Source organism: Raphanus sativus, chromosome 7, assembly GCF_000801105.2.
Source record: "Raphanus sativus cultivar WK10039 chromosome 7, ASM80110v3, whole genome shotgun sequence".
NCBI lineage: Eukaryota > Viridiplantae > Streptophyta > Magnoliopsida > Brassicales > Brassicaceae > Raphanus > Raphanus sativus.
In genome coordinates, this window is record NC_079517.1 from 15,203,579 (window position 1) to 15,213,570 (window position 9,992).

Here is a 9,992-nt window from a genome sequence, read left to right on the forward strand (position 1 = left end):
GGCTACCAACATTCTTATTTATTACATATATTACATATTGGGAAACATTATTAATGATTTTACAAAAATGTCACAACTAAGGGAGTACACATGTAAATCACAAAACATACCACAAACAAACTATTATATATCATTTCTCTACAAAGACAAGCTTAGACTCCACTTAATATGGAAGAAAACTTCTTCAGAAGTCTTCTAGGAGGTCCAGACGACTTCCAGGACGTCCAGAAGACTTCCAAGACGTCCAGACGACTTCCATGAGGTCTAGACGACTTCTAGGAAGTCCAGACGACTTCTAGGAAGTCCAGACGACTTCCAGGAGGTCCAGACGACTTCCAGGAGGTCCAGACGACTTAAAGGAGGTCCAGACGACTTCCAGGAGGTCCAGAAGACTTCCAGAAAGTCCAGACGACTTCCAGGAAGTCCGGACGACTTACAGGAAGTCTAGACGACTTTCAGGAGGTCCAGAAGACTTCTAGGAGATCCAGAGGACTTCCTGGAAGTCGTCTGGACTTCCTGTAAGTCGTCTGGACTTCCTGGAAGTCGTCTGGACTTTTTGGAAGTCTTCTGGACCTCCTTTAAGTCGCCTGGACCTCCTGGAAGTCGTCTGGACCTCCTGGAAGCCGTCTGGACCTCCTGGAAGTCGTCTGGACCTCCTGGAAGTCGTCTGGACCTCCTGGAAGTCGTCCCAGAAGTCTTCCAGATCTGAAAAACCTGCATATCCAGATCTGAAAAATCTGCACATCCAAAAACGTTCAAATGGCTTAAAAACATAGAAAATGAGTGGAAGATTAGATAAACATACTTATATAGAACACACAACGTACATATCTAAGTGGAAGTTGAGAACCATCTGATTAAAAACCTGCAAAAAAAGATAGATTATTCAGAAAGACATGAGACAAAACTGAAAAATTCATATAAAGTTTGGTGTTTTCAAGTCTAAGAGATTAGAGTGGCTTTGGAGAGTATTAGTTTGAGGAAAAAGGTAAGAACTTTATGCAACAAGAAGTTACAAAATGAAGAAAAATGAAACATAAAAATACATTTCTAAAATTAATAGATCTACCTTTAAATGAGTGGAAGATGAGAATCATGTGATGAAAAACCTGCAAAAACAAGATAAATTAGTGAGAAAGACATGAGACAAAAACAATCAATTGATATAAGCTTGGTGTTTATAAGTTCAAAGAGATTAGAGAGAGGTTTGAGAGTTTTAGAATGATGAACATTACATTTTTGTTGCAGCCATTTGAGAGAGAGAATGTGTAAATTTTTCTTTATATAGGGAGACAAAAAATCCAATTAGGTTAAATATTTTAGATTCAGAAGACTTTCAAGTAAGTCTTCTGAATAGAAGACTTCCTAGACGACTTACACGACTTACTTGTAAGTCGTCCAGAAGACTTCAATATTTTTAGCGGGAAACTCAAATATTTTTAGCGGGAAACTAAATACTTTCACTCATCTACGTTGAAAACAATCACTTTTATTGTATCTTAAGTTATATCACTTATAACATATGTTAATTACATGATTTCAATTTTTCTTTATCAAAATATTTTTTTTTTAATTTTATAAATTATTTTTAAGATCAACTATACCAGAAGACTTACTTGTAAGTCGTCCAGTCGTCTAGAAGACTTACTTGTAAGTCGTCTAGTCGTCTTGAAGACTTACTTGTAAGTCGTCTAGTCGTCTAGAAGACTTACTTGTAAGTCGTCTAGAAGACTTACTTGTAAGTCGTCCAGACCCTAAATTTAACCACTAAACTAAATTGACTAAAATTAACTAACTAAATAAGTTATAAAATCAAATTAAACTTGCTTAGTGTTTATACTATACACATAAATAAACACATTTGGGTAAATTTCATATTTTTCAAAAATATTTTTATGCTTTCCAAAATCTAACCCTAAGAACACATACAATACTACAACATATGTTGGCAAAACCTAAACTAAAGAATATCATGACTCACTACTTTCACTCATCTATGTTGAAAACAATTCACTTTTGTTATATTTTAATTTATAACACTTTTAACATATTTTAATTACATGATTTCAATTTTTCACTTATCAAAATATTTTTTTAAAAATCTATAAATTATTTTTAAGATTAACTATACTGGACGACTTTCAAGTAAGTAGTCTGGACGACTTACTTGAAAGTCGTCTGGCCAGAAGACTTATTGGGGTTAAACACGTAAAATAAAAACTGTTTTTTTTGTTTGGTCATAAGGAGTTGGTTGTAATTTCAATAGTCTTTTAAGTTACTTCTGCATTTGATTCAAGTTTGGGTATACTTTTACATTTGAAATCAAGTTGTGAGTTATATTTGGCAATTTTTCCTATTTCGGGTGTTGTAATCGATTCTTCTAATCAGCAATAAAGAATGTTTTGAGTGAGATCATATCTTCATATTTTACACTACTATAGATATCAAATTCTCGAACTATAACCTAACCCTAGTATACATATATAGTACAGTAAAAAGTTTATATATTTTTCCTTTTTATTTGTGTTTTTTAGAAAATTTAGAAAAGACAACTAAAATTTCTTTATATGTAAAATATATATGTTTATATTTTATAAATATTTACTTTTCTATTTGTGTGCTTTGCAAAAAGTAAAATTAAATTTAAGAGTTAATTAAAAGATTATTATTAAAAAGAAATGACAGTAAAATATATTAAATTTAATATATTCAAATTAAAAAAAATATTATCTTTTAAAAGAAGATTTTTAAGAGAATTTATATTTACATTTTTATGAATCTTACGTGTGTGTGTATATATATTAGAAGCTTATATATTTCCTTTTTATTTATATTGTTTAAGGAAATTTTTTAAAAATAATTAAAGTTCGTTTTGTTACAAAATTATATGTTTGTATTTGATAAATATTTCCCTTTCTATTTATGTGTGTTTTCAAAAGGAAAAGTAAATTAAAAAGTGAACTAAAATCTTATTTTGAAAAAAAATACATTGTTAACTTAGTCATATATAATATTTTAAATTTATTAAAGGTATTCGTGAGAGTTAACGTGAACATGACATATATGAAAGTGACTTCTCAAATAATATTATAGAGATTCATAAATCAAATGTACTCAACATAGGCCCGAGGTTCTCGTGTGCATCATTGCATGTCTAACTGTCTAAGGCGTTCTGCAGTAATACATATTGTAAATAACCTCGTCGTGCAAGTATACATATACATACAATTAGCAATTCAGTGCATGATTAATTTGCAGTATATTTTGACTTCTCACAAATTATAAACGTCGAGCTGCCAAAGCCTCTATTTCACAAGTTAATAAGTTTCTTGCTCACAACAAGATATCATCTTCCCATATTCGATGCACTGTCATAAGAAAATGAATTAGTGCATTAATTATTAGCTGGAGTGCTGGACCATCACAACAAGCTTTCATTTCAAAATAAATGAATGTACACTAGAATTGCAGATGGTCCCGTATAAGTGAATTCTGTCTTCTAGTCACTATTACAGAAATTATTGGCCTAAATATTGGAAGGTAGCGTTACATGAGACAAGAGGACGGCTTAGACGAGATTGAGAAACCTAAGCGTATGGTGCTCATTAATACGTCAATATCCCATAGGATGGTGTGGGCGTAATTTGTTAGTTAGAATTGGGCAGCAACAACAGGAAAAACGTGCGCGCTCTCCTTCTCACTTCCCTAGAAAACAAAGAAGTAACGTATCAATCTTTGCGTTTTATGTTAACCAGAAGACAGATTTTATGCTCTAGTTAGGTTATCTGAAAAATGTTCATGATTCCAGATCAACCACACAATAAGCTGGTACGAATAATTCTAATAATCATGTCCAAGTTCGCGGTGTTTGCGTGTAACTAACTTCGCGCTAAATAAAAAACCACCAAAAAAAAAGAAACCAACTTCACACTGCGCACCCATTATTCATATATCTTGGACTCTCAATTTGTCTTGAAATTACCATTATTTATGAATATGACTCTATATACTTCGTCATATCTGGTAGCAATATAATATGGTGGTTATAACTATGTATATATCAGTGACAAAAAAACTATGTATATATATATATATATATATATGCGTTAACGCATATAAATTCGCTGGAAGTTGAACCTAGGGATACACTTAAATTCGCTGTTATAGAATCTATACTTTGATGTTGCTCAAAAAAAAAAAAAAAAAAAAAAAGAATCTATACTTTGAATGGAGGCACAAATTGCAATTCTAACAAAGACGGCTCTGCATAATATAAATACCACCCTAGTGCAAAATCACGGACGATGGTGTTTTACAGATGGCTCATGGAAAGATAGAGCTTTTTTTCGGGATAAGGTTGGTATACTACTTTACTAGATTTTGATGATCTAATGGGGACAATGAATGTTAGGCCAGTATTTTTCCTCTTCACGCAGAGGTAGAAGCACTAGTGTAAACAATAGAATGCATGAAGAATTTACGTCAATTTCAGATTACGTTTGCAACGGATTGTTCATAATTGGTGAAAATAGTTTCGGAACCAGAAAAATGACCAGTTTTTGCAAGTTATTTGGAAGATATCAAGACCCTTAAAGAGAGCTTCTTAAACTCAGAGATCGTTCATGTACCACAGACAAAAAAAACTTAAAAACTGATAGTCTAGCACGTAGTGTGAGGAATCAACCATCATTTATCGTTCATATGGACGCAGATCTAACAGTTTGGTTCACAAAATCAGTTTGAGTCTATTATTTCGCTGATGACAAACAATATATATATATAAATATATGCGTTAAAGCATTACCAAGATTCCTAAAAGAATATTTTCCTAGAAATATTTCAATAACAGTTAACAAATTTAGATATAATGCTATTGTTTAATGGTCTATATAATTGTTTTGTTTTAGTAAACCACCAAAAGATATATATTTGTAATGGTTTGTGGTGGTTTGGTCGTTGCTATACCATGCAGATTAAATTATCTTATAGTCATATTTGGTGATTAAGTTTTCACATTGATACGATTTGTGTTACGTTTTCATCATATATTCTACATTTTAATTTATTAATGTTTATCTACTTTTCTATAAAAAAAATATTTTAATAAAGAGTAATCTACCAAAATCACCTAATCTTGGTTTCAAATGTAAAAATATATCTAACTTCAATCAAATGTAAAATTAACCCAAAATACTAGTGAAATTATAATTATTTTCTAAAAAACAAACAGAAAATCAATATGCATTTTTATGAATATAACCACGGGAAGTGTTTGGTGGGAAGAAAATCTTCCCATATAGTAAATCTTAAAATAATTTATACATTTTACAAAAATATTTTTAATGACAAAAATTAAAATCATGTAACTATAAATATTTTAAATGATATAAATTAATATCTAGTAAAATTAAATTATTTTTAACATAGGTGGGTGAATGTAAATGGAGTTATAATATTCTTTAACTGCTTTAGAGTTTGATAACATATGTTATAGTATGGTTTTTTTTAGATTTAGATTTTGGAATATTAATTTGTTTTTGAAAAATTAAATTTGACATATATATGTTTAGTTTTGTGTATATCAATTATTTTAAAAGTTGATTTTAAATATAATGAATTGTTTCTTTAGGTTTAGTTAGTTATTTGAATTTAAGATTTAGATGACTTAAGTTTTCTAACAAATAATGCACTTGAAGACTTCTCTGAAAATCTGAGAAAATCTTATAGGCGAATAGTAAATTTAAGGTTCAGTAGACTATTATAAGACTTTTTTGAAAGTTTTTTCAATCGAAAATATTTAATCTAATTGGAATTTGTGTTTTCTATATAAAGAAAATTTATACATCCTTTATCTAATTCTAAAATGGCTGCAAAAAAATGTATTGTTTCTCTCACTCTGGAACTTTTCAACCTCTCTCTAATCTCTTTGAACTTAAAAACACCAAACTTAATGTCAATTTCTCATTTTTTGTCTCATGTCATTCTCAATAATTTATTTTGTCTTTACAGGTTTTTGATTACATGGTTCTTATCTTCCACTATTTTAAAGGTAGATCTATAAATTTTTGATATGTATTTTTGTGTGTGTTGTTCTAAACAATTACATGTTCATTCTAATGTGACTATTTTATTTATTATTTAAGTATAAAAATTATTTTGAAGTTTTTCTCTGTTTTGAAGTCATTTGAACATTTTTGGATATGCATGTTTTTTATATCTGAGTCAAAGTTTGAAAGACTTTCGTGAAGTCTTCTTAGAAGTCTTATAACATATAATGCACTAAAATACTTTTTGGAAGTCTTCTGTCGGAGTTTTCTCCTATATCTCCTCTTTTATAATCGATCTGATCAGTGTTTTGGTAAGTCTCTATATATGCTTAGGTAATCTCTTGTTTCTTAAAACTCTTATATGTTTCCCAGCTATGTCCCAAATCTTTGATTTAGTTTCAGATCTGGAACTGTAAAGTGGAGGACCCTGTCCGAGCTGGAGAAAGAGGTCTCAAAGTTTACTGCCGGAGGTGTCAATGTGGGAGAGGAGATCTTGTAGGTTGAAGCCAATAGTGGAATCAAACAGATCTGAGTGTTTTTAGCAAGTTTCCATATCTGAATTTTCTTCATCTAGTAACTCATCTTGTTGCTTAAACCTCTTATTTTTTTCTTCATCTAAGTAAACAGATCTGAGTGTGTTGAAATTGATGAAAGTTTGAGGTTTCACGTTTTTTCAAGATTTCATGGAATACTTGCCGGAAGACTTTCAAGAAGACTTCATGCGTGCGAAGTCTTCTTGGAAGTCTTCCAGGTTGTCTTCAAAAACCTAGAACATGAATATGGAGGACTATCAAAGTTTATGATTTCTATCTTATGTTGTTTGTGTTACAGCTTTTCGAGATGAGTGTCATTCTCAATGCTTAAACAACATATGCTCACAGTTTGTCGAAGTGCTACAAAGGGATGATGATGTCAAGTGGAGTCCAAACTTATCTATGTGGATTAATGATCTCTAACTTCATTTGTAATAGTTTTGTTTAAGGTATGTTTTGTGTTTTGTATGTATACTCTTTTAATTGTGGATTTTTTTTTATAAAAAAATTGAAGAGATGTTAATGCAAACATCTGTAAATATGTTCATGTCTACAATACTATTTTACTAAAAGTACTTGACACTATTGAATTTATTGATACTACTTCAATAGCAAAAAAAAACACAAAAGTTAAATCAAATTTACTAAAACTAAGGGATAAGACTTCTCGAGAAAACTTAATCAAATTCACAAAAGATAAGACATTACATAAGTTAAAACATATAAAACTTTCATTAGAAGTCTTCAGAAGACTTCACAGAAGACTTAAATTAGCATAAATTAAAATATGAGCGGAAAATCTAAGCAACAAAATTAAAACTTAAACGGAAAATTTAAATTTTAAGTGAAATTTAAAATTTTGAATCTCATAAAAAGTTAAAAAGTATATCTTGTGATCTAAGGAGACACATTAAACCACATGACTAGATATTCTTGAAGTTACTTAACACTTTTGAGAGTTAAAAAAAAAATATATATATATATATATAATTTACTTAACACTCTTGAAAATATTTTTTTTACAAAACCTAATGCAGAATATTTCCTCATAGTCTTCTATCATTAGCTATAAACATTGATAAATATTAATGTTGGTAAACTCATAATTATTACCGATTAAATTATGAATTTCATTCATGAGCCTCAATATTGACTTATATATATGAATTACCAAGAAATTATTAAAGAGTCATTTTAATTTTAGAAAAAAATGAAAATTTATTAAACATTGACCTAGAAAACCTTTTGAGCAGTTTCTCAAAGAAGAAGTCTTCATGAAGAAGACTTTTAGAAAGTCTACCATTTAAGTCATTTTTGCAATTGTAAATTTACAAATGAAAATTTCCAGAGAAGTACACTTTACAGCAAACTTCTTAAGAAGACTTCATTTGTATATATTGGCTTACTTTTGTTTTTGAAAAATTCGAGAATATACCAGAGAGTATTTCCCTAAAAGTTTTCTCAGATAAACATGCTAGTTTTACAATTGATCAAAGTTTTGATGATATTTGACTTTTTCTTAGAAGACTTCTTAGAGTCTTCCTCAAGAAAACTTCCAAAAATTCTTTTATACTCACATGAAGTTTTTCATTGTCGGTGAAATTTTGATAGATTACTTTTGCAATTGACCTTATTTTATTTTTCAGAGAAGCTTGTGTAGAAGTCTTCCGTCGAAACACTTCCACAAAAGTTTTTTTTTATAACCAAAGGGTTGACCAAAATATCAGAATAAAAATCTGGAAGCCTTCTAATTAAAATTATTTCTTATTCTAATTTTCAATTGCAAAAGTAACCTACGCAGACTTCCGCTAATAGTGAAAAGATTTCATGTGACAATTGAGAAGACTTCCTAGTAGTTTTCTGGCAAAAGATTTTTCGGAAAGTCTTCTATAGAAAGTCAAATTTTTAGACACAATTCAGTCGATTGCGAAGCTAACATGTTTATCTGATAAGTCTTCTAGAGAATCCTACTCATTTTTTGTTCAACAAAGAAATGTTGGAAGACCTCGAGAGAAATCTTCTTTAAAAATACACAAATGGTCAACTACAAAACTAACATATTCATTAACCAAAGACTTCCACAAAAGTCTTTTTTTCGAAATAGATCTGAGTTTTTTTACAAAGATCATTATTTGATCCGGGGAGGTTAATGTTTAGGTTCTCCAAGTGCATATAATTTCTTAACGAAAGTTACCTACCCGTTCTTGACCAAAACCATGAACTTGAGTAAATCTAATAAGTTTATAAATTTTGAAATAAAAATTTTGGGATTATGGAATGAAATAAGAGAGGAAGTGAAATGGAAATTGTTTGTGTATGTAAGAAATTTAGATATGAAAATGTAGATGTTGATTTTAGGTGTATTTAGAGCTTAAAATTAGTTGTTCGTCGTTGTTGATGTATTGATTAAAGTGAAATTTTCGTAAATAAAAGAGAAATATGAGAATAATTGAGTAAAACATGTGATTTCAAAAAAAAAATAGTAACATTTTCGTGAATAATCCAAATTTTTGGGTTAATATGACAAATGAAAATTCTAAAATAATCATGATTAGTTTTGCATTTAACTTTTTGTTTTGAGTCATTTTTGAATAATTGTGTAATTTAGGGAACATCTTGATTCATTAATTGGTGTAGTAGTTACATATATATTGATTAGTGATATTTTAGAAAGAACAACAATGTGGAAACAAGTATAGAATGAGAAGACGGGTAGAATAAAATAAGTAAATAATACAATAGAAGTAAAGAAAAGTACACAAAAAGAAGAATGTAAAAGGAATAAATACAAAACTAACATGAAAGAATCATTTAAAACATTTTTTTCTCCAAACTGAATTATATTTGATGAAACAATATTGTGACAATGGATGGCATCCTTGATTGCATGCGGTACATTTAAAACATTTTATTTATTATAGAATAATAATAAATGAACTATATAGAAAAATAATTTTTATATTAAATTCATGAGGAATTTCTTTTACATTTTTATGCTACAGTAGCAATACATCAGTTATTTTATTTTTATTTTAAGGTAAATACGTTTTTAATACAAATGAAGGAAACTTTAGAAATTACATTAAAAAGGGCCGACCGGAGTGTAACCTCGCTTATGGAGCATCTCTGCCGGATAACCTCCCTTTCACAAGCAAACTCCTGCGCATCAAGCTCAGTTTCTCAAGTGTTTACCGGACTCCGATCTTTCGAAATTGTTTAGCATGTGTTTGAATTGAAGAACCGCACTATTTGCTCCTACTTTTTAAAGTTCCACCTATATTGGAGGAGGTGGGGAATCTTAATCAAAGTGCATTAACATTGCTATCTGTACAAAAGGAAAACAGTTAGCATTTCTTTTTTTCGAAAAGAAAGTTACATAAAAATGAGGAAAATGCGTATTATAAGATGTCAT

General features: G+C 29.6%; 1 long non-coding RNA gene across 1 annotated transcript; it reads left to right on the top strand.

The window, feature by feature from the left end:
- Nucleotides 1-4,181: 4,181 nt before the first annotated feature.
- LOC108816502 (uncharacterized) lies at nucleotides 4,182-7,136 on the top strand. Its single transcript, XR_001943869.2, has 2 exons — nucleotides 4,182-6,358; nucleotides 6,444-7,136. It is a non-coding gene; the product is annotated as an uncharacterized LOC108816502 (long non-coding RNA).
- Nucleotides 7,137-9,992: the final 2,856 nt, after the last annotated feature.